The 22005-nt window shown below is 51.4% G+C and overlaps 1 non-coding gene across 1 annotated transcript; it reads right to left on the bottom strand.

Moving 5' to 3' along the window:
• Positions 1 to 233: 233 nt before the first annotated feature.
• On the bottom strand, positions 234 to 397 carry LOC119969781. Its single transcript, XR_005461461.1, has one exon. It is a non-coding gene; the product is annotated as a U1 spliceosomal RNA (small nuclear RNA).
• Between the last annotated feature and the right edge of the window lie 21608 nt (positions 398 to 22005).

Genomic DNA, 22005 nt, shown 5'->3' with positions numbered 1-22005 from the left:
TCAGGCACATATACACTCAGGACCCTCTGCTCAAGCACCCCTTTTAGTTTTGAACCCTTTAGTACACATAGTCTCTCCGACCAAAATAAGTCACTTCACACTTCTAACTTCATTAATCATGGCAGCTCAGTGTAATGGGCAGTGGCTTCTACTCCTCATCCTGCTGGGGGGGGGGGGGGGGGGGGGGGGGTGGGCATCTGGGATCATTTTTTTTTTTTCTTTTTCTTTTTTTTCAGGGGAGAGCGTGAACGCAGTCCCCCACTACCACAAATTTTGCAGTCGAGTATCCCGCATTTGGGGACATCGCAAGCGTCAGCACACCCGAAGTGCAATGGGCTAGCCTCGTCCTGGGCGAACCACCTTCTTGATCATGGTTTCACTCCTGCCAGGTAAGTATGCATCTGGGATCATGGCGGGGTCAATTAATTTGCATGCCATTTCTGGGGAACCCAGGAATTTGAGTCAGGCTTGAACCCCCCATTTCCTAGGCAAATCCCGCTTCCGTTAGCCATGTTGATGTCACGACCAATTCTGCTTTCCCAACTCAGTGGTAATTGGAAGGCTGCAGAGTTCTGGCTGTGGGTCAGCCTTTGTTAGGTCTGAGCTGGATTTACAACTTCACTGGACTTTTAAGGCTGAGCTACACTGGGCATTCATGGTTGGATCTGTACATTTTAGGTCCTTGAGGTAATTACAAACCTTTCTACTTGATCTGTTTGGAAATAGCTATGGTTTAAAATGGCAGCTACCCTTTATGCTTAGCATCACATAGTAGACCAGTTTGTGTCCTGATTAAGTGTCATGATCTGAAGTTCTCCATACCCCTTGCTCTTTAAACTTATAAAAAAAAGGCTTATACTGTCATTGAGAGTTAAACAAACACAATCTGCTGGATTGTATTTATTGACAGGCCATCTGATGTAGGTTAGGAAAACATTTTAAAAATATATAAATTTAGATTACCCAATTATTAAGAATATGCAAACTTCACACGGACAGTGACCCAGGGCCGGGAGTCAAAACCGAGTCCTCAGCGCCGTAGTCCCAGTGCTAACCACTGTGCCACATGTCAACCCAGGTTAGGAAAACATAACCACCTACTCCTCAGTTCCAATAGAATTTTTTGTTGATACTTCCCAAGGGACATTGCTATGAAAAGGGGCTGGTTTAGCACAGTGGGCTTAACAGCTGGCTTGTAATGCAGAACAAGACCAACAGTGCGGGTTCAATTCCTGTACCGGCCTCCCTGAACAGGTGGCAGAATGTGGCGACTAGGGGTTTTTCACAGTAATTTCATTGAAGCCTACTTGTCACAATAAGTAATTCTTATTATTATTGTGTCATTATGAATGCTTGGTTGAGTTGCAAAAGCACTTATCCCATCAGAGGATTCTGAGTCCACAGTTTGATGACAGTTTAAAGAGGCTATTAAAGGATAGAGTTTATTTTTTGCTATTGAACAGAAGTGTGTTTGTTTTTATAGCAGATTAATCACTTGAGATTTAAAAGCTTTGAATGAGTTTCATGAAGGGCAGTTTTTCACCAGCAAGTTTATATTTTTTAACTTTACATGGCACTTGAGGTCTGCCCATGATGGATACTACGCTGATGGCTATAGAGTTAGCATGAGGTAATCGGGGGCATGAAGCGGTTGATAGGGGGCCATGCGTTAACTTTTTAAAAAATCAACATTTAATTGAGGTATTTTTGGTATTGTAACAACAACAAAATAAACAATGTACATGAAACTATAAACATAGTGCAAAATCTGTCTCCCTTCCTTACAGGTCCCACCTTTATTAACCCCCTACTCTTATGCTAAACTAACCCCCCCACTTCTGCTGACGATTAATTTTCCGCGAAGAAGTCGACAAACGGTTGCCACCTCCGGGCGAACCCGAACATTGACCCTCTCAAGGCTAACTTGATTTTCTCCAAACAGAGAAAGCTAGCCATGTCCGATAGCCAGGTCTCTGACTTCGGGGGCTTTGAGACCCTTCATGCTAATAGTATCCGTCTCCGGGCTACCAGGGAAGCAAAGGCCAGAACGTCTGCCTCTTTCTCCTCCTGGATTCCCGGGTCTTCTGACACTCCGAAAATCACCACCTCTGGATTCAGTGCCACCCTTGTTTTTAACACCATGGACATGACATCTGCAAACCCCTGCCAAAATCCCCTAAGCTTCAGACATGCCCAGAACATGTGGACATGGTTCGCTGGTCCTCCCGCACATTTACACACCTGTCTTCCACCCCAAAGAATCTGCTCTTCCAGGCCACTGTCATGTGAGCCCGAAGAATGACCTTGAATTGTATCAGGCTGAGCCTGGCACATGCTGCAGACGCGTTGACTCTACTCAACGCGTCCGCCCATAGACCATTCTCTCTCTCTCCTCCCAGCTCTTCCTCCAACTTGTGCTTCAGCGCCTCGGTCTGCATCTCCTCCGATCCCAAAAGTTCCTTGTAAATATCCGAGATGCTCCCTTCTCGTACCCACCCTCTGGAAACTACCGTGTCCTGAATCCCCCTTAGCGATAGGAGTGGGAAGGTTGACACCTGTGTACGTAGGAAGTCCCGCACCTACAGATAACTGAATTTGTTTCCCCTTGCCAACCTAAACTTCTCCTCCAGCGCCCTCATGCTCGGAAAGCTTCCCTCTATAAACATATCCCCCATCCTCTCAATCCCTGTTCTCCGCTATATCCGGAATCCCCCATCCATACTTCCTGGGGCAAACTGGTGATTATTACAGATTGGAGACCAGGCCGATGCTCCCTCTGCTCCCACATGTCTCCTCCATTGCCCCCAGACTCTCAGGGCTGCCCCACCACGGGGCTGGTGGAGTACCATGCCGTGGGAATGGCAGAGGCGCAGTTACAACGCCCCCAAACTGGTGCCCTTACAAGAAGCCGCCTCCATACGCTCCCCTGCCGACCCCTCCCCCACCACCCACTTCCTGATCATGGCTATATTCGCCGCCCAGTAATAGTTACTAAAGTTTGGCAGCGCCAGCCCGCCCTCAAGCATTACCTTCCTTACTCACAGGGTCTTGCCCGCTCAAACGAAGCCAATGATCACTTTGTTGACCCGTTTTAAAAAGGACCGCAGAATAAAAATGGGGAGACACTGAAATACAAACAGGAATCTCGGGAGGACCGTCATTTTCACCGTCTTGCACCCTCCCAGCCAGTGACGACGGAAGCGCGTCCCACCTCCGAAAATCGACCTTCATTTGGTCTACTAGCCGGGCCAGATTTAATTTATGCAGCCGGTCCCATTCCCGCGCCACTTGGATGCCTAGATACCTAATTTACCCCATCTAATCTAAACGGCAGCTCCCCAATTGCCTCTCCTGTCCCCTCGCCTGGACCGCAAACATCTCACTTTTCCCCATATTTAGCTTATACCCCAAAAACCGGCCAAATTCCCCTTGAATCCTCATGATTTCTTCCATCCTCTCTAATGGGTCAGATGCATACAGAAGCAGGTCATCTACATAGAGCGAGACTTTGCTCCACATCACCCCACCAGACCAGCTCCTTGAGGCTCTCAGAGCAATTGCCAACGGTTCTGTAGCTAGGGCCATGAGTTAACTTGAATGTGGCATAGGGGTATGAGGTGTGGGGACAGTGTGAAAAGGAAGTGAAGGGTGAGGGCTAGAGGTCATAATAGAGAATTAAACAACTGGGATGAAGTCCCAGAGGACCAAGGCGGACCTTCTAACCCACCATCCTCAGCACCTGTCTGCCCCATGGCCACCTGCAATCTGTTTTCAGCGTTACAGGTCTGATTCTGTCCCACCCACCCCAGAGCAAAGATGTGTAAAGGGGCCTTTTGAAAAAAAGGTGGATTTGCCGAGTCAGGTAATTTCCTGACTAGAGCCACTCACCTGGGTAGCAAAAACCTGGGCCTTGATTTTCAGTCCAGAGTATGCCGCAGCCTGGTGACTAAAATACAGCTGTCAAAATGTTTAGAGGAGAGTGAGTGTTGGATTAAACCAACAGGCATTAACTGTGGGTGGGCTTTAACTAAATGGGAACAAAGTCCCGTAACGAGCACGATTAGCCGTGTGTTTCCTGATGCTCACAGCACCGAGAAACACATCGCTATAAAACAGCTCTCGCGTTAGATAGGGGCCTCAGCGAGGAATGTGCTCCATTTTGTGCACCGTGGACCTCCTCTTGCTGGAATTCCTCAGTGTAGTGATAGATCGGGATGCCATTTTAAAACAGCGTGCCGATCTCTGGAGCCCCTGAAGTGACCCCCGACCCCACCCAAGCCCTAACACACTATGGGAGAGTGCCCCCCCCCCCCCCCCCCCCCCGAACACCTGCATCTGGATCGCCACCGTGCACAAAATGCCAGCTTGGCACCTTGACAGTGCCAGGGTGCCACCCTGCCCAAAGGCTGAGCACCTCGGGGCCTCCAAACCCCTGGGAGACCACCACGATTGCCATTCCATCTGATCCCCGTGTGTGGAGGCCAGTATTGAATGGCGCTCGCCCGAGGTCTCCGAAGCGAGTGAGATTGATCCCACGCCTTGGGTGCCTCGGGAATCTGCGCATCAAAATGAGACTAGCTGGCACAATGGACAGGTCTACATTGCAAAATCCTTGCGAGATCAATTTAGATTTGTGAGCCGGATTCTATCGGCCATGTTGCGTCGTGGCGAACTGCTTTTCGGCCGCAGTTAGGCCGCAAAATCGCATCCTGTAATTTTCCCAAACTAACTTCTCAACTTAAATTTTCTCTTGACTTCCTGTATTTTTGCCTGTTCCCATCTTTAACTTGTACTGTGTCCATGTGGGGGCGGCAGCAGAAACACTGGGGGGGCTTGGACCAGAATTGTTGCATTCTTATTCTTTGACAGATGTGGAAATCCAACACATGCTTGAGTCTCCAACCTAAATAACTGAGACATGCACGCATCTGGAGAGTCTGCCTTTCTGTTCTGTAGAGACACACTCACTTAACTAATTCCAGAGGCATAGGCTGCCAAGAGCGAAATAGACATCCCCAAGGGATACTGCTGGAGATTAACCAGCTCAAACTGCATATAGCTACAGGAAGAAGTGCTGAGTGGGAGGAGAATTGGATGGAGCATAAAGGCCAGAGTGGGTCTGTTGGACTGAATAGCTTGTTTCTGCACTGTACATTCTATGTGACTGTCTCTCGTTTACCAGGAGAAAAAGAAACACTGCTCTTTGTGCAAGGACATCAAAAGAACTTTTCAACCGATAAAGGACTTTTGAACAATAGAATTTGCTCTACTTTAGGAAACATACAAAATAGGGAACAAAGATAAACCCAACCATAGACAAGTCAGTTTAAATTTGGCGGTGTTTTAGAAATGATAAATCCGGACAAAACTAACAGTCATTTTGGCAAATGTGAGTTAATTAAGGAAAGCCAGTGCAGATTTGTGACAGGCAAATTGTACTTGACTAGCTTGCTGGAGTTTTTTTGAAGCGGTAACAGAGAGGGTTGGTAAGGGCAATGCTGTTGATGTGGTGTACATGGATTTGGAAAAGGTGTCTGATAGGTTTGGTGCACTCAACAGAAATAGGGTTACCCTATTGATGTAAGTCACAAACATCGGGCTGGATTCTCCGATTGTGAGGCTATGTCCCCCATGCCGGCGTGTGAACGGTGGTGTTTTACGCCCGAAAATGCAGCGCAAAACAGCCACCGATCCTCCGTTTGGCTGGGGGCTAGCATCCGAGCAGCATAGAGCACCCGGCTCAAGCTGCTGATATGGCCCGGAGAATTGCCGGGTCCGAGGCCGCACAAGTGCATAGCGGCGGCCTGCAGCGGCCACACCGTGCAACATGGCAGCAGCCGCGTGTGGACCCGGCCTTCAAAATAGTGCCCCCTTTGGCCAGCTCACGAGCGCCGGACCACCCCCCAACAGTGCCCCTAGCCCCTGACAGAGTCTACCCTGCCCATGGATTGTCCCTTCCCCGGTTGAGTCCGCAGCGCCATGCCGAATTCTCGACAGGCGAGACCATCAGAGACCCACACCATCGGGAACCCGGCCGGTCGGGGGAGGAGCATCGGGGGGTGGACCTCAGGCAAAGTTTTGAGGCCGTCAATATGGCGTGAGGTGTACTCTGCGAGTACGGCCGCTTTGGAGGGGACGGAGCATCGTGAAAACGGCGTCGCCCCCGATTTGGTCGAGATGGATATTCTCCTGCCGATCGCCGAGCGCGATTTCGGCATCAGTGACTGGAGAATCCAGGCCATGGGCTCCATGTCAGAAATTGATAAATCAGGACATAGAAAATGTAACGAAATCAAACAGGGGTTTGGGATGCTGAAGACAGAGCCATCTCACAGCCAAGACTTCTGGTGTAAGGGAAGAAAAGAAGGGTGGCTTGATCAATGATGCTGCCACAGTGTTCAACAGAATCAATATCCTGGGGGTTACCATTGATCAGAAACTGAACTGGACTAACCTCATTAATACTGTGGCTACCAGGGCAGGTTAAAGGCTAGGAATCCTACAGCAAGCAACTTACCTCCTGACTCCCAAAGCCTGCCCACCATCTACAAGGCACAAGTCAGGAGTGTAATGGAATACTCTCCACTTGCATGGATGAGTGCAGCTCCAATAACACTCAAGAAGCTCAACACCATCCAGGACAAAATAGCCCGCTTGATTGCTCCTCCTTCCACAAACATTCAAACCCTTCAACACTGACAAACAGTGTCAGCCTTGTATACCATCTACAAGATGCACTGCAGTAACTCACCAAGGTTCCTTCGACAGCACCTTCAAAACCCACAACCACTACCATTCAGAAGGACAAGAGCAGCAGATACCTGGGAACCCCACCACCTGGAGGTTCCCCTCCAAATCACACACCACCCTGACTTGGAGATATAGCGCCGCTCCTTCACTGTCGCTGGGGCAACATCCTGGAATGCCCTCCCTAACAGCACAATGGGTATACCTACACCTGAAGGACTGCAGCGGTTTAAGAAGGCAACTCATTACCACCTTCTGAAAGACAACGAGAGATGGACAGTAAATGCCGCCCTAACCAGCGCTGCCCACATCCCACAGATGAATTAAAAAAAAAATGAAGGTCTCTGGAGAATAGTTTGGGTAGACTTTTTGGAACCGAAATGAGAGCTCTTAAGATGAGAGGGCTAGCAAGGGGGTTAGAGACGTAGAAGAGCAGGTCATTCACATAGACTGAGACTCTGTTTTCCCTCTCTCCCCTCTGATTGCCTTTCCACCCCTTCGCTGATCTGAGAGCGATGAGCAGTGGCTCGATTGCCAGGGCAACAGTGGTGGGGACAACGCACAACACTTCCTCGTGCCTCTATGTGGCTGGAAGAACTCGGAGCTGGTGGTACTTGTCCCTACACTCACCATGGGAGTGCTGCCCAGTAGTTTCACCCACAAGGTGAAACCTTGCCCAAACCCAAACCGTTCCAGCACCTCCATGAGGTACCTCCATTCAACTCTGTCGAAAGTGCTCTCTGCATCTAGGGAGATTATCACTTTAGACATAGACGTAGACATAGAATTTACAGTGCAGAAGGAGGCCATTCGGCCCATCGAGTCCGCCATGAATCCATCTGGCCCAGGCGCCTTCCTTACTTGTATGGAGTTCATACTCTTCATGATGTCTCCCGGTTCTAATGGTGCTTCCAGGCCTTGTTGACCATTCCTGGTCCAGCAACCAGCCTACTGCTCCCATCCCTAACCTAGGCTGTCTGCTTCCTCAGCTGATGAGTCAGCAAGCAGCTGGCTTTGTCCCCATGTTCATAAAAGGTCCCATGTCGACTTCCGGTGGTGGCCATGCGCGGGTAGGTCACGTTTTCGGCAGCTCCCGCCGCTAAAGGACTAACGGGCCCTTTCAAGGATCTTTGACGGCCCCTTTTTGACGCAAACTGGCGGGCAAACAGCACCAGAAGGCTCCCCACAGCAGTTTATGGAGGGGACCAGGAGCAGGATGGCCAAACAAATGACCAGCGAGAAGCAGCAGGAACGGGCGCGGGAACAGAAAATGGCGGCCGGCTTGGATCAGGCAGCGTGGGCCCAGTGGTCACAGGAACAGCAGGAGTTGCTGACCTGAAAACGGAAATGCTGGCCCCAGTGAAGGCCTCTATGGAGAAAATGGTTGAGACCCAGAAAATGCAGGAAAAGGCGATCAAGGAGATTGAGAAAAAGGTCTCGGATAATGAGGATGAGATACTGGGCCTGACCGTCAGGGTGGAGGCACACACGCCCTACACAAGAGGTGGCAGGAGAGGCTGGAAGACCTTGAAAACATGTCCAGGAGGCAGATCCTGCGCATTCTGGGCCTGCCTGAGGGTGCGGAGGGGTCGGACACGAGCGCATTCATGACCATGTTATTGGGGTCCCTGATGGGGTCAGAAGCATTCCCTTGGCATCAGGAACTGGATGGGGCGCACAGAGTCCTTGCAAGGAAGGCCAAAACAAATAAACTGCTGAGGGCCATGGTGGTACGGTTCCACCGCTTCTCGGATAAGGAACGAGTCCTGCGATGGGCTAAAAAGGAGGGGAGCAGCAGGTGGGAGAACAGCGTAATCCGCATCTACCAAAACCTGGGAGCAGAACTGGCCAAGAGGCGCGCTGGATTCAACTGGGCTAAGGCAGCCCTCCACAGCAAAGGGGTGAAGTTCGGCTGCTGCATCCGGCGAGGCTGTGGGTCATATATCAAGATCGCCACCATTACTTTGATACAATGGATGAGGCGTGGAATTTCATTAAACAAGAAAAGTTGGACTCAAACTAAAAGACAGCCACACTGGGACGTTACTCTGGTGGGGATGGTAATTGCCGAGTAGCCGGACGCAGCGACATTATGTTGTCTCCTCTTATTTTTGTTCGTTCCCTTTTTCTTCGGCCATGTTTTCGGCTTTTGTGGAACTCAGCCGCAGAGGAAGGAGGGGGGCCCTACACGTGGGGCTGCTCTCCTGGCAGCCGGAGCCGTTTCTTTGATGGGGCCAGGTTTGCGTCCGGGGTTGGCTGTTTGTTTCGCTGGGGGGGAGGGGGCGGAAAATGTTCTTTGGGGGCCGTTGAAGCTGATGAAGCCAGAAGCATTCCCTCGGCCTCTGGAACTGGATGGGCTTTCCATAGGGGGGATGGGCCTGCAAAATGACGCATCTGAGTAATCGGAGACAGAGGCGGGAGCAGGTCAGCTGACTCACGGGAGCGTATTGGGGGGACAGCCAGTGTCAAGTGGGTGCTTGACTTGGGAGTTTGGGATCACGGGTTGCTGGTGGGGGAAGGGGGGGGGGGGGATGGGATGCTGCTCGGCTGACAGAAAAGGTACCAACTTGGGGGAACAGAGGGAGAGTCTCCAATGGGAGGGCTCGAGTAAGCGGGGTATGCGGGCTCGTGGCTGGCCGAAAAAGGGAGATGGCTAATCAGCGGGGGGGGGGGGGGGGGGGGGGGGGGCTAGCCCACCCATCTAGGCTGATCACGTGGAATGTGCGGGGCCTGAATGGGCCGGTCAAGAGGGCTTGCGTGTTCTCGCACTTAAAGGGGCTAAAGGCAGACGTAGCCATGCTACAGGAGACGCACCTAAAACCTGCGGACCAAACAAGATTGAGAAAAGGGTGGGTGGGCCAGGTGTTCCATTCGGGGCTGGATTTAAAGACCAGAGGAGTAGCAATCCTGGTCAGCAAATGGGTGGCTTTTGAGGCATGGAATATTGTAGCTGACAAGGGGGGGCAGATACATAATGCTTAGCGGGAAACTGCAGGGGACTCAGGTGGTGCGAGCGAATGTTTACGCCCCGAACTGAGACGACGTGTTATTTATGAGACGCACACTGGGTAAAATTCCAGACTTAGACTCACACAATCTGATTATGGTGGGTGACTTTAACACAGTTATAGACCCTGTACTGGACTGGTCAAACCCCAGGCTGGGGAACCGCCCAGTGACGGCTAAAGAACTGAGGGGATTCAGGGAGCAGGTGGGGGGGGAGCAGACCCATGGAAATTCGCCCGACCGAGGGCGAAGGAGTTGTCTTCCTTTTCCCATGCCCACAAAGTCTACTCCCACATAGATTTCTTTGTAATGAGAAAGGTGTTGATCCCCAGGGTGGAGGGGACAGAATACTGGGCTATTGCAGTCTCCGATCATGCTCCACACTGGATGGATTTGCGTTTTGGGGAGGAGAGAGGTCAGCTCCCACTATGGAGGCTAGATGTGGGGCTGCTGGCCGATGACGAGGTCTGTGGGTTGATAAGGAGGAACATCAAGAATTACCTGGAAACTAATGATACGGGGGAGGTGGCGGAGTCCACGGTGTGGGAGGCCCTGAAGTCAGTTATCAGAGGGGAGTTGATCCCTGCCAGGTCTCATAGAGAGAAGAAAGAAAGAGCAGAGGGAGAAAGGTTAGTCGGGGAGATACTCAGAGTAGACAGGAGCTACGCAGAGACTCCCTGAGACGGGGCTACTGAAAGAGCGCCGGAGGCTACAGGCGGAATTCAACCTGCTGACCTCTGGGAAGGCGGTAGCACAGCTGAGGAAGGCCAAAGGGACTGTCTCTGAGTACAGGGAGAAAGCGAGTAGAATGCTGGCGCACCAACTTCGCACAAGGGAGGCGACCAGGGAAATTGGAGAAGTACAGGATAAGGAGGGCAACACAGTCATAGACCCAGAGGGGGTGAACAAAGTCTTTAGGGCGTTTTACGGTAAATTGTATGAGTCAGAGCCCCTGCCGGGGGTGGGGGGGATGAAGCAATTCATGGACCAACTGAGGTTCCCAAAGGTGGAAGAAGATCTGGTGGAGGGACTGGGGGCCCCGTTGGAGCTGGAGGAGATGGTAAAGGGTTTAGGGAACATGCAGTCGGGCAAAGCCCCGGGGCTGGACGGCTACCCTGTAGAATTCTACAAGAAATTTTCGGAACTGCTGTTCCCACTCCTGCTAAGGACCTTCAATGAGGCCAAAGAGAGAGGGACCCTCCCCCCAACAATGTCACAGACTTTGATTTCACTCATCCTCAAACAAGAGAAAGATCCGCTACAGTGTAGATCTTATAGACCGATATCGCTCCTCAACGTAGACGCCAAACTGCTGGCCAAGATCTTAGCTGCTAGGATTGAGGACTGTGTCCTGAGGTGATAGGGGAGGATCAGACAGGCTTCATCAAGGGCAGGCAATTGAACTCCAACGTATGGAGGCTCCTAAATATCATCATGATGCCCTCAGAGGGAGGGGAGGCAGAAGTGGTGGCAGCAATGGACGCGGAGAAAGCCTTTGGTGGAATGGGAGTACCTGTGGGAAGCGCTAAGAAGGTTTGAATTCGGTGAGGGATTCATAGGTTGGGTCCAGCTACTCTACCAGGTCCCCGTAGCAAGTGTGTCCATGAACAGGGTGAGGTTGGAATACTTTAGGCTCCACCGGGTACAAGGCAGGGGTGCCCCCTTTCCCTGTTATTATTCGCCCTTGCGATAAAGCCGCTGGCTATAGCGTTGCAGACTTCAAAGAACTGGCGGGGGTTGGTTTGGGGGGTGGGGGAGGAGCATCGGGTCTTGCTTTATGCGGTTGATCTGCTCTTGTATATTTCGGACCTACTAGAGGGGATGGGGAGGTCAGGAGGTCATGCAGATTCTGAGGGACTTTGGCAATTTCTCGGGGTACAAACTAAACGACAAGAAAAGTGAGATGTTCGTGATCCAAGCTAAGGGGCAGGAAAAGGGACTGGGAGAGCTTCCGCTGAAATTGGTCGAGAGAAGCTTTTGGTACCTAGGGATACAGGTGGCTCGAAAGTGGGATGCCCTCCACAAGCTTAACCTATCTGGGCTGGTAGAGCAGATGGAGGGAGACTTCAAAAGGTAGGACATGCTCCCCCTATCTCTAGCGGGGAGGGTGCAGGCCGGGGGGGGGGGGGGGGGGGGGGGGGGGCTGGCACTGCCGAACATTTGCAGCTACTATTGGGCGGCTAACATAGCCTGATTAGGAAATGGGTATTGGGGGAGGGGACGAAGCGGGAGCGGTTAGAGGTGGCATCATAAAGGTACCAGCCTAGGGGTATTTGCAACGGCACCTCTGCCATTCTCGCCGGCCCGCTACTCCTCCAGTCCGGTGGTGGTGGCGGCATTAAAGATCTGGGGTCAGTGGAGAAGGCCCCAGGGGGGTGGAGGGAGCCTCAGTCTGGACCCCGATCACAACAATCACAGATTTGTCCCGGGCAGGCTACTCGGAGGGTTTCAAAGCTGGCATAGGGCAGGCATTAAAAGGATGGGGAACCTGTTCATAGATGGGACCTTCCCCAGCCTGAAAACGTTTAGGAGAAATTCAGTTTGCCCCCTGGAAAGACTTTCAGATACCTTCAGGTACGAGCCTTCCTGAAAAAGCAGGTGGTATCATTCCAGCTGCTACCCCCACGTAGGATACAGGATAGGGTGGTCTCCGGCATCTGAGTAGGGGAGGGGAATGTTTCGGACATTTACCGGGAACTTCAGGAGGCAGAGGAAGCCCCAGTGGAGGAGCTTAAGGGCAAATGGGAGGAGGGGCTAGGTGGGTAGCTGGATGCGGGCCTGTGGGCGGACGCCCTAAACAGGGTCAATTCCTCTTCATCATGTGCCAGGCTGAGCTTAATCCAGTTTAAGGTGATCCACCGGGCAGACATGATGGCGACCACGATGAGCAAGTTCCTTGGGGTTGAGGATAAATGTGCGAGGTGTGCGGGAAGCCCTGCAGATCATGTCCACATGTTCTGGGCATGTCCGGCTCTTATGGGATTCTGGCAGGGATTTGCTGAGGCAATGTCCAAGGTCTTAGGCATGTGGGTGGTGCCATTGATTGGACCTCCATTGGTCTTTTCCATCTTTTCCATGAAACAATTCAATTATTTTGCCATGTTTATTTTTCCCCCAACTTGGAGTTTGATCTGTCTGTCCATGGGTACTGTGTGCAGTTAAAAGTTCCCCCTCCATGATGAGTCGGTGTGTATCTATGTCGGGGATGTCCTCCATGGTTTGCTTCAGAAATTCCGCATCATCCCATTTGGAAGCGTACATGTTTACAAGGATAGGTGCCCCTTCCAGGACACCACTTAACATGACGTACCGTCCCCCTGGGTCCGTAACTGTCCTCGTCACTGTAGATACCATCCTCTTATTGGGAAGTATAGCCACCCCTAGCCCTCTTCCGTAGCATGATTGGTACGTCTGAGCCACTCAGCTCGTTCTTATCCCCAGTCGGCCCTTCTCCCTTAGGTGGGTCTCCTGGAGGAAGACTATGTCGGCTGTCAGACGTTTCAGATGGGCAAAGACTCTGGATCTTTTCACTGGGCTGTTAAGCCCACTGACGTTCCAGGCAACTATTTTGACATGAGGGTTCTGTCTCCCCTTCCCACGGGATCAACCAGACTTACCTGGAGGATGCACCCCTGCACTCCAGGGTTTTCTCTTTGTTAGGGGGCCATCCAAAATGGTCACGGTCACCGTACTCACCATGAGGTTTTCCTTTGTCCGGGGGCTACCCAACATGGCTGCCAACTGTGTGTGCGCCATGTGGGTGAGCCCCTGCTCTCGCGGTTTCCTTTTTGTTCAGGAACCCTTCAAAGTAGCTGCTTGTGGTGCCATCTTGTTCCACGTTTTCAAGAGTGACCAGTTGAAACCAGTCTAGAGCCCTTCCCCACCCTGCCGTTTTGTTCCCCGTGCAAATTTATTTACCCCCTCTTGCTGCGCCCCTGTCCCCACATCCTCCTGTTGCCCCCCCTCCTGTTTCCCCACCGTTTGCCCCTCTGCTTTCTCCCTCCCTTTGCGGTGCCCACCCCTTTGCTTGTCTCCCTAGTAGGAGATGCACTGAGCAACCCCCTCCCCTCTCACTCATACATCCTAGCGCTAACTTTCCCACTAGTGTGGTGACTCTCCTCCTGGGGTCAGTCTGACCCCCTCCTCTGCCCGCTATGTTGGTTTCCCTTCTATCTCCTCCTCACCCTTTCGTGCGCTCTCCTGCACTCATCCCCTCCTTTCTGCGAACTGCTTCCCCGTTCATGACGAGGCGACACAGTACCGCACAAATTGTTCAATGGTTTTATCAGCATCCTCTGTGTCCACCTCATCATTTTTTCTGCACGAACTCGTCCACCTCTGCAAGGGCAATGAAATAATGCTCTCTGTTCTGGTATGTTATCCAGAGCCTGGCTGGCTACAACATCCCGAATTTGTTCATGCATAGGGCCGACTTTGCCCTATTAAATTGTGCCCGACGCTTTGCCAGGTCTGCCCTAATGTCCCAATAGGCTCTGATATTGTCTCCCTCAGCTTTCTTTTGTCTGGCCTAATGAAGGATCATTTCCAGGCCCTGGTATTTGTGCAGCTTGGCAATGACCGCGCTCAGCTTCTCCCACATCTTGGATTTTGGCTGGAGCGACCTGTGGGCCCTGTCGATCTCTGGTGGTCTGGGGAAGCTGTCTCTCCATCAATAGGTTACGCATCATCTGGGCCACATAGTCAGTTGGGTCCCTGCCCTCGATTCCATTAGGCAGGCCCACTATTCTAATATTTTGGCGTCTCAACTGATTTTCGTGGTCCTCCACCTTTCCTTTCAGGTTCCCCTGGGCTGCCACCAATCTCTTTACTTCGGCCTCCAGGGCAATGATTCAGTCACTCTGGTCTATTCAGGCCTTCTCCAGCTCCTTTATCGTGCTCCCCTCGGCCTCCAATCTCTTTCCCATACTGTCGAGGGCCACGTGCATGGCGGCCAGCACCTCCATCACTGTCATCATGACTTCCGCCTTTATTTCCGCCTGGATGTCTTCCCTCATCTCCTTCAGTTCCTTGGTGACAAACGCCTTCCATCCATCTCCTGGGTGGGAGGGGAGCTCAATTTTCGGGTCGCTGGTCTCCCTCTCTCAGGAATGGCCAGGGACTCCTCGCCTCATGGATCTGCTGACCCGCTTGCTCGCCGCTCCTGATCCTTGCCGCCGTTTCTGGTGTCTCTGTGGACTCTCGAACTGCTGCTTTGTGGCATCCTTGCTGTTCTTAATATTGTTGAGGGTGAGGGGATGTTTCAGTCCGATTTTTACGGGTTAAATTCGGCTAAAAGTGCCTTTCATCTTGTCTTTTGGAGGAGAGCCACCTGATGTGCGACTGCTCAGCACATCCCCATCACCGGAAGTCCCCGTTTAGTTAACTTTATTTACAAGTGACATTTGGATTGTATTGGGTTCCTTAATAGGATTTAGTGGCAGGTGTCGGTAATAAACTAAAGTTTTTCCTTTCATTTAAGAACTGTTTAACTGACAATTGTAAAGATATTTCTTTGATTTAAAAAAAATAAATTTAGAATACCCAATTATGTTTTTCCAATTAAGGGGCAATTTAGCTTGTCCAATCCACCTAACCTACTCATCTTAGGGTTGTGGGGGTGAGACCCACGCAAACACGGGGAGAATGTGCAAACTCCACACGGACAGTGACCCAGAGCCGGGATTGAACCTGGGACCTCAGCGCCGTAGGCAGCAGTGCTAACCGCTGTGCCACCGTGCCGCCCCCATTTCTTTGATGTTAATGTGGCTAACAGTGTGTTTAAATTACAGTTTATTTTAATATTACAGATACCAATTGGTCAGAGTCACCACTCCTGTGACCAAGTATCCTTTCCTCACAGTTTTTCAAATTGACAAATTGTTTGGGGTTCCCATCCGGTTATCTTAACACCATTATGATAAATCGAGTGCAAGGACATGGCTGAGATCAGAAATTGGGTTCCCATCACGGCAGAATGAACAGCCAGATCTCTTCAGTTCATCCTCAAAGGGAGATTTTCAGGAGCTGGTGAAGAAGAATTTCATCAAACCATTGTGAAGATGGCAAACAGGGCAAACCAATAAAGTTGTTAAAAATCACACAGGATAGATTGCAAAAGCAATGTAGATCAGCTGAATCTATACAAATCCCTAATCAGACCTAGGCTGGACTGTTGAGAATGATTTTAACCTCCGCAAGGGTCTGCATTGGAGGGTAAAAATAATGGCCGCTTCTCCACCCCATTTTGTTGGATGTGGAATGGGTGGTGTGGGGTCAGGACTATCGGCCTACTTGTGGTCGGTCACCGATACAGTTAGTTAACAGCCACTTAAGGTCAATTCAATGGGGCCGACTGGAATTTTCCAGTTGGTCTCCAGGAACCCGAAGATCATTGAACCAAAGAATCCCTACAGTGCAGAAGGAGGCCATTTGGCCCATCGAGTCTGAACCGACCTTCCTAATGAGCGCCCTACCCATGTCCACTCACCCATCCCTATCCCTATAACCCTGTACTCTAACCTGAGGGACAATTTAGAACGGCCAATCCACTTAACTCGCACATCTTTGAATTGTGGGAGCAAACCGGAACACCCGGAGGAAACCCACGCAGACACGGGGAAAATGTACGACTCCACATGACAGTCACCCAAGGCTGGAATTGAACCCGGGTCCCTGACGCTGTGAGGCAGCAATGCTAACCATTGTGCCACCCATCTCGCTGATGGTCGAAGGTCGATGATTGATGGTGGTGAAGGTCGGTTCAGGTCATGGCGGTAGCCTCTCCAGGTTGGGGGGTTGTGGGGGGGTGCTCAGCACTCCAAGCAGGCCAAGTGACCATCCCTGCCTCTTTGACTACATGAACAACTCCAGGCCTCCTGTCTAGAGACTCCCCCCTCCCCCACACTGGTGAGCTGGCTGCAAAAGCTATTTTAGTTTGAAATGAGTAAGTTGGAGAGAGCATGTTACTTTTTGAAATGCCCTCTCCCTTACTTCCCTCATACCGTGCTGATATTTTAACTGATTCTCTGTTTCAACAGCCTGTCAGTAGTTCTTTGCATGGTGGGCCTGCTCCCCCCCGCCCCCCCCCCCCCCCCCCCTCCCCATCACCTCAGGGAATCTCACACACCCCTCCAAACAGTGCAGGTTTCGAACCCCCTAAATGTGCTTGACAATGGGCTGCTGAGGATCAGAGGGAAAATTCAGCCTTTCTAATTCTGATCACTTGCATCTCAGAAAGGGTGCCAAGGCCTTGGAGCAGGTGAAGAGGAGATTTACCAGAACAATGTCAGGGTTGCGAGATTTCAGTTATGTAGAAATGTGGGAAAAGCTCGTACTGTTCTCCTTCCTGCAACGACATTTGGCAGAGATGTTCAAAATTGCGAAAGGTTATCTGAAGTCTTGTGGTTCTCAAAAGTTCCAAGCTGTCACACAATTATTGGAGGTTTCATTGTATATTTCTCGAGTCTTAGCATGTGCTGTGGAACAATACATTGTTGCTTTGTGAGGCACCCTTAATTACGACGCGTAAGCGAGGTCGGTAATCAAAAGGCTTTAACCTACAGAGAACTGAACGGCATCCGAGAGAAGTGTGCTCACCAAATGGAGCCTTATCCTATATACCGTTTCCTGGGGGCATAGCCAGAGGCGGAGTCCCCCAGAGTTCCAAGCATCTTAAAGGGGCAAGGTATTAAAGGTCAGGTACCGTTTACGGCAGTTATTAATACCGTTCATCACACTTTGGTAAACTGACTGTAGTGCAGTAGTGAGTGATGTGGCACTGTGGATACCTGCGCATTACAATATAGTTCCTAAACCAATTTGATTTAATATAATAGTTTTGACAGAGTAGATGGAATAGCTTATGAATGAAAGTGTTAGAAGAAATGCAAAAATACTTTTGCTTTTGTAATAATTGCAGGAGGCCAAGCTAGTTAATTTTAAGCTGAAAATAAAGCTGTTACTGCGACACACCAAAGAAACGTCCTGGCCCAGGACGATCGGGAACTGCTGGGAGATGGGAGTCTGGCAGCTACATTTAACGGTCCCGCTAACCAGCCTCAGCTGGACAGCCTCCGTGCACTCACCATGGGAACTCATATTCTACCAATCCCACAGGGAGATCAATCAGCAATCCCCCATTATCCTTGTGAGGGTTATCACACCTCTCCTTCCTCAAGTCCAAATCACTCCCACGCCGATCAGGCCTCTTTCGCCGCTTGGGGTTCTCGATCTCGAGATGGCAGTGGGTGGAGCCAGACCGGGCGGAGTGCAGTGGACTGGGGATCTTCGCTTCTTTGTTGAGTGGCAAAGTGTAACAGATGGAGGCTCGTCTTTGGCCCTCACCTCCGGCAGAGGATCAATCTCTTTAGTCTCCATTTTGGACTCTGAATCTGAGTCTGTACTCGTTGGAATTTAGAAGGATGAGGGGGGATCTTACTGAAACTTACAGGATACTGCAAGGCCTGGAATGAGTGGATATGGAGATGATGTCTCCACTTGTGGGAGAAACTAGGAGCAGAGGGCACAATCTCAGACTAAAAGGATGATTCCTTAAAACAGAGATGAGAAGGAATTTCTTCAGCCAGAGGGTGGTGAATCTGTGGAACTCTTTGGCCCAGAAGGCAGTGGAGGCCAAATCACTGAGTGTCTTTAAGACAGAGATAGGTAGGTTCTTGATCAACGGAAGGAATGACTCTCGGGTGCCCCATAGGCTGAGTGCCCGTGTCAGAGGTAATCACAACGGGCATCAAGGACGTTGCCTCTGCTGAAATCTCCACTGGAGTAGGTTACCTGCTTCTCAGGTGGTCCAGGAGTTTTTCCATGGCCTTCCCTTGGACTTTCACTTTGTAATAAACCGGACCAGTTTTTCCCAGCACGACCCCTGGGATCCATTGGGAACCATATGTCAATGCTTTGCACACTGATGGCATCTTCTGTCCTGAAGGTCCTTTTGGGTCTTCCATAAGACATAGGAGCAGAATTAGGCCACTCGGCCCATCGGGTCTGCTCCGCCATTCAATCATGGCTGATATTCTCCTGCCTTCTTCCCATGACCCCTAACCCCCTTATTAATCAAGAACCTACCTATCTCTGTCTTAAAGACACTCAGTGATTTGGCCTCCACTGCCTTCTGGGCCAAAGAGTTCCACAGATTCACCACCCTCTGGCTGAAGAAATTCCTTCTCATCTCTGTTTTAAGGAATCGTCCTTTTAGTCTGAGATTGTGTCCTCTGCTCCTAGTTTTTCCCACAAGTGGAGACATCATCTCCACATACACTCATTCCAGGCCTTGCAGTATCCTGTAAGTTTCAGTAAGATCCCCCCTCATCCTTCTAAATTCCAACGAGTACAGACCCAGAGTCCTCAACCCTTCCTCATACGACAAGCTCTTCATTCTAGGGATCATTCTTGTGAACCTCCTCCGGACCCTTTCCAAGGCCAGCCCATCCTTCCTTGGATTTCATTCAAAACTGCCCACAATACTCCCAATGGGATCTGACCAGAGCCTTATACAGCCTCAGAAGTACATCCCTGGTCTTGTGTCTAGCCCTCTCCACATTAATGGCAGCATTGCATTTGCCTTCCGAACTGCCGATTGAACCTGCACGTCAACCTTAAGAGAATCGTGAACAAGGATTCCCAAGTCCCTTTGTGCTCCTGATTTCCTAAGCATTTCCCCATTTAGAAAATAGTCTATGCCTCCATTTCTCCTTCCAAAGTGCATAACCTCACACATTTCCACATTGTATTCCATCTGCCACTTTTTTGCCCACTTTCCTAGTCCTTCTGCAGCCCGCCTGCTTCCTCAATACTACCTGTCCCTCTACAGATCTTTGTATCATCTATCATCTGGTGTCATAGTTCCTTTTTGTGTCTTCTGCTTTGACCACCTCCTTCCACCCCCCTCCAAAGTTGGGAAACAGCAGGGTGGTCTTTGTCCCATTAACAATTCTGCTGCTGCGACTCCCGTCATTGTGTGAATCATAGATTGAATCATAGGATCATAGGCTTTGCAGTGCAGAAGGAGGTCATTCGGCCCATTGAGTTAGCACCGGCCCTGGGAAAGAGCACCCCCACCTAAGCCCACACCTCCATCCTATCCCGGAACCCAGTTTTTGGACACTACGGGCAGTTTATAATGGCCAATCCATCTAACCTCCACATCTTTGGACTATGGGAGGACACTGGACCATCAGGTGGAAACCCACGCAGACACGGAGAGAACGGGCAGACTCCGCACAGACAGTGACCCAAGCCGGAAATCGAACCTGGGACCCTGGAGCTGTGAAGCAACAGTGTTACCCACTGTGCTGCCCGTGTGCGGCGAGGTTCTATGATCAAAGAGGAACCGAGCTAATCTTGCACCTAGGAAACCAGCAGATTGTTTCTTCAATTCGCTTTTGAAGGTTTGAACTGCCCTTTCAGCCAGGCCATTAGACAATGGATGGATTGACGTGCAGGTTCAATTGGCAGCTAGGAAGGCAAATGCAATGTTAGCATTCATGTCGGGAGGGCGAAAATACAAGACCAGGGATGTACTTCTGAGGCTGTATAAAGCTCTGGTCAGACTCCCATTTGGAGTATTGTGAGCAGTTTGGGGCCCCATATCTAAGGAAGGACGTGCTGGCCTTGAACATGGTCCAGAGGAGGTTCACAAGAATGATCCCTGGAATGAAGGTCTTGTCATATGAGGAATGGTTGAGGACTCTGGGTCTGTACTCGATGGAGTTTAGAAGGATGAGGTGGGATCTTATTGAAATTTACAGAATACTGAGAGACCTAGATTGAGTGAATGTGGACAGGATGTTTCTACTAGTAAGAAAAACTAGAACCCGAGGGCACAGACTTAGACTGAAAGGACGATCCTTTAAACCAGAGATGAGGAGGAATTTCTTCAGCCAGAGGGCGGTGAATCTGTGGAACACATTGCAGCCGAAGGCTCTGGAGGCCAAATCACTGAATGTCTTTAAGACAGAGATAGATAGGTTCTTGATTAATCAGGGGATCAGGGATTATGGGAAGAAGGCAGGAGAATGACCCAGCACCCACCACCCTCAGTCCGCCCACCACCAACCACCCACATGCACGCCACCCCTCCATTACACATCCACCTGTGGCACAATGGGCAGGGCGCACACGCTCGCCAGTGGAAGCGGGTCTATTGCTTGGCGTGGAGGATGATGACAACTCGCTCTGCAATGAGCTCCGGGCTCCACATTATTAAACAATGTCTGAGTCATGGCCACAGTAACACCCTCCACCTGGGTCATCCCTGCATTCCGCCTGGACACTGCAGCGCACAGACCCGTCGTCTGCCTGGGGGCAGGATGGGGAGGGTGCCCCGATGGGGGGGGAGGCGCCCACACTCACCTGATGCACCTGGGACGGAAGCGGGGGGGAGTCCGAGGTGTCGCGGTCTTCTGGGAACCCCCTGCAGTGGGACCTGGAACCTCCTCCTCACTCGGGGTGCCAAATGGCCCTGGGGCTCTCCATGGGATGAGGGCAGGGGGAAGTGGGCAGGGGGGAGGGGGGACGACGGTAGTGGAGAAGGGGGATGGGGGCAGGGGGGATGGGGCAGGGGGTAAGGGGTTACCTCACTTGGTGGTGTGCCCCCGATCTCTGCATCCACAACCTCCCGGTCCTTGGGTCCGCCTGCAAGCTGCAGGGCTCCCTCTTCATGAACGGTGAGGGGCTGCAATTCAGGTGGACCCCCTCCAGTCCTGTCATGCTCCCGGTTGTTGTAGGCAGGCTTCTCCTAGGCGGGGGGTAGGGAGTGGGGGGGAGGGGGGGGGGGGGTGAAGGGAAAAAGATAATTGTTAGGCAGACATATATACTTGCAGCACAGCGGTTGTGTGTATCTTGGCATAGTTTCAGAGGCCATCCTGCCAATGCAGCTTGCATGGGTGGGTGCAGCGCTGTGAGTCTTAGCTAGAGCTGTACCGCCCATCATGTGGAGGGGGGGTGCAGTGTCATACGTGTGGGGGGGGGGGGGGGGGGTTGGGGGGTTGGTGCCATGGGCACAGTGGGCGGTACGCACCCTGGCTACCCTGACTAGGTCATTGACCTTCTTGTGGCGCTAGCTGCGTGTCCTGGAGGTTATCCCCACGGCGCTGACGGCTTCTCCCACTCCCTCCACAGGCACCGGCTGGTGTTGGCAGCAACCCTACAGCTGTGTCCGGGGTGCAGGGCCTCCCCCCTCCGCTCCACGGCGTCCAGGAGTGCTTCGATGTCCCGGTCCTGGAACCTTGGCGC

Source organism: Scyliorhinus canicula, chromosome 7 (assembly GCF_902713615.1).
Source record: "Scyliorhinus canicula chromosome 7, sScyCan1.1, whole genome shotgun sequence".
In the NCBI taxonomy this organism is placed as follows: Eukaryota; Metazoa; Chordata; class Chondrichthyes; order Carcharhiniformes; family Scyliorhinidae; genus Scyliorhinus; species Scyliorhinus canicula.
Note: the sequence above shows the minus strand (reverse complement) of the source record. Positions and strands in the feature narration are given on the sequence as shown.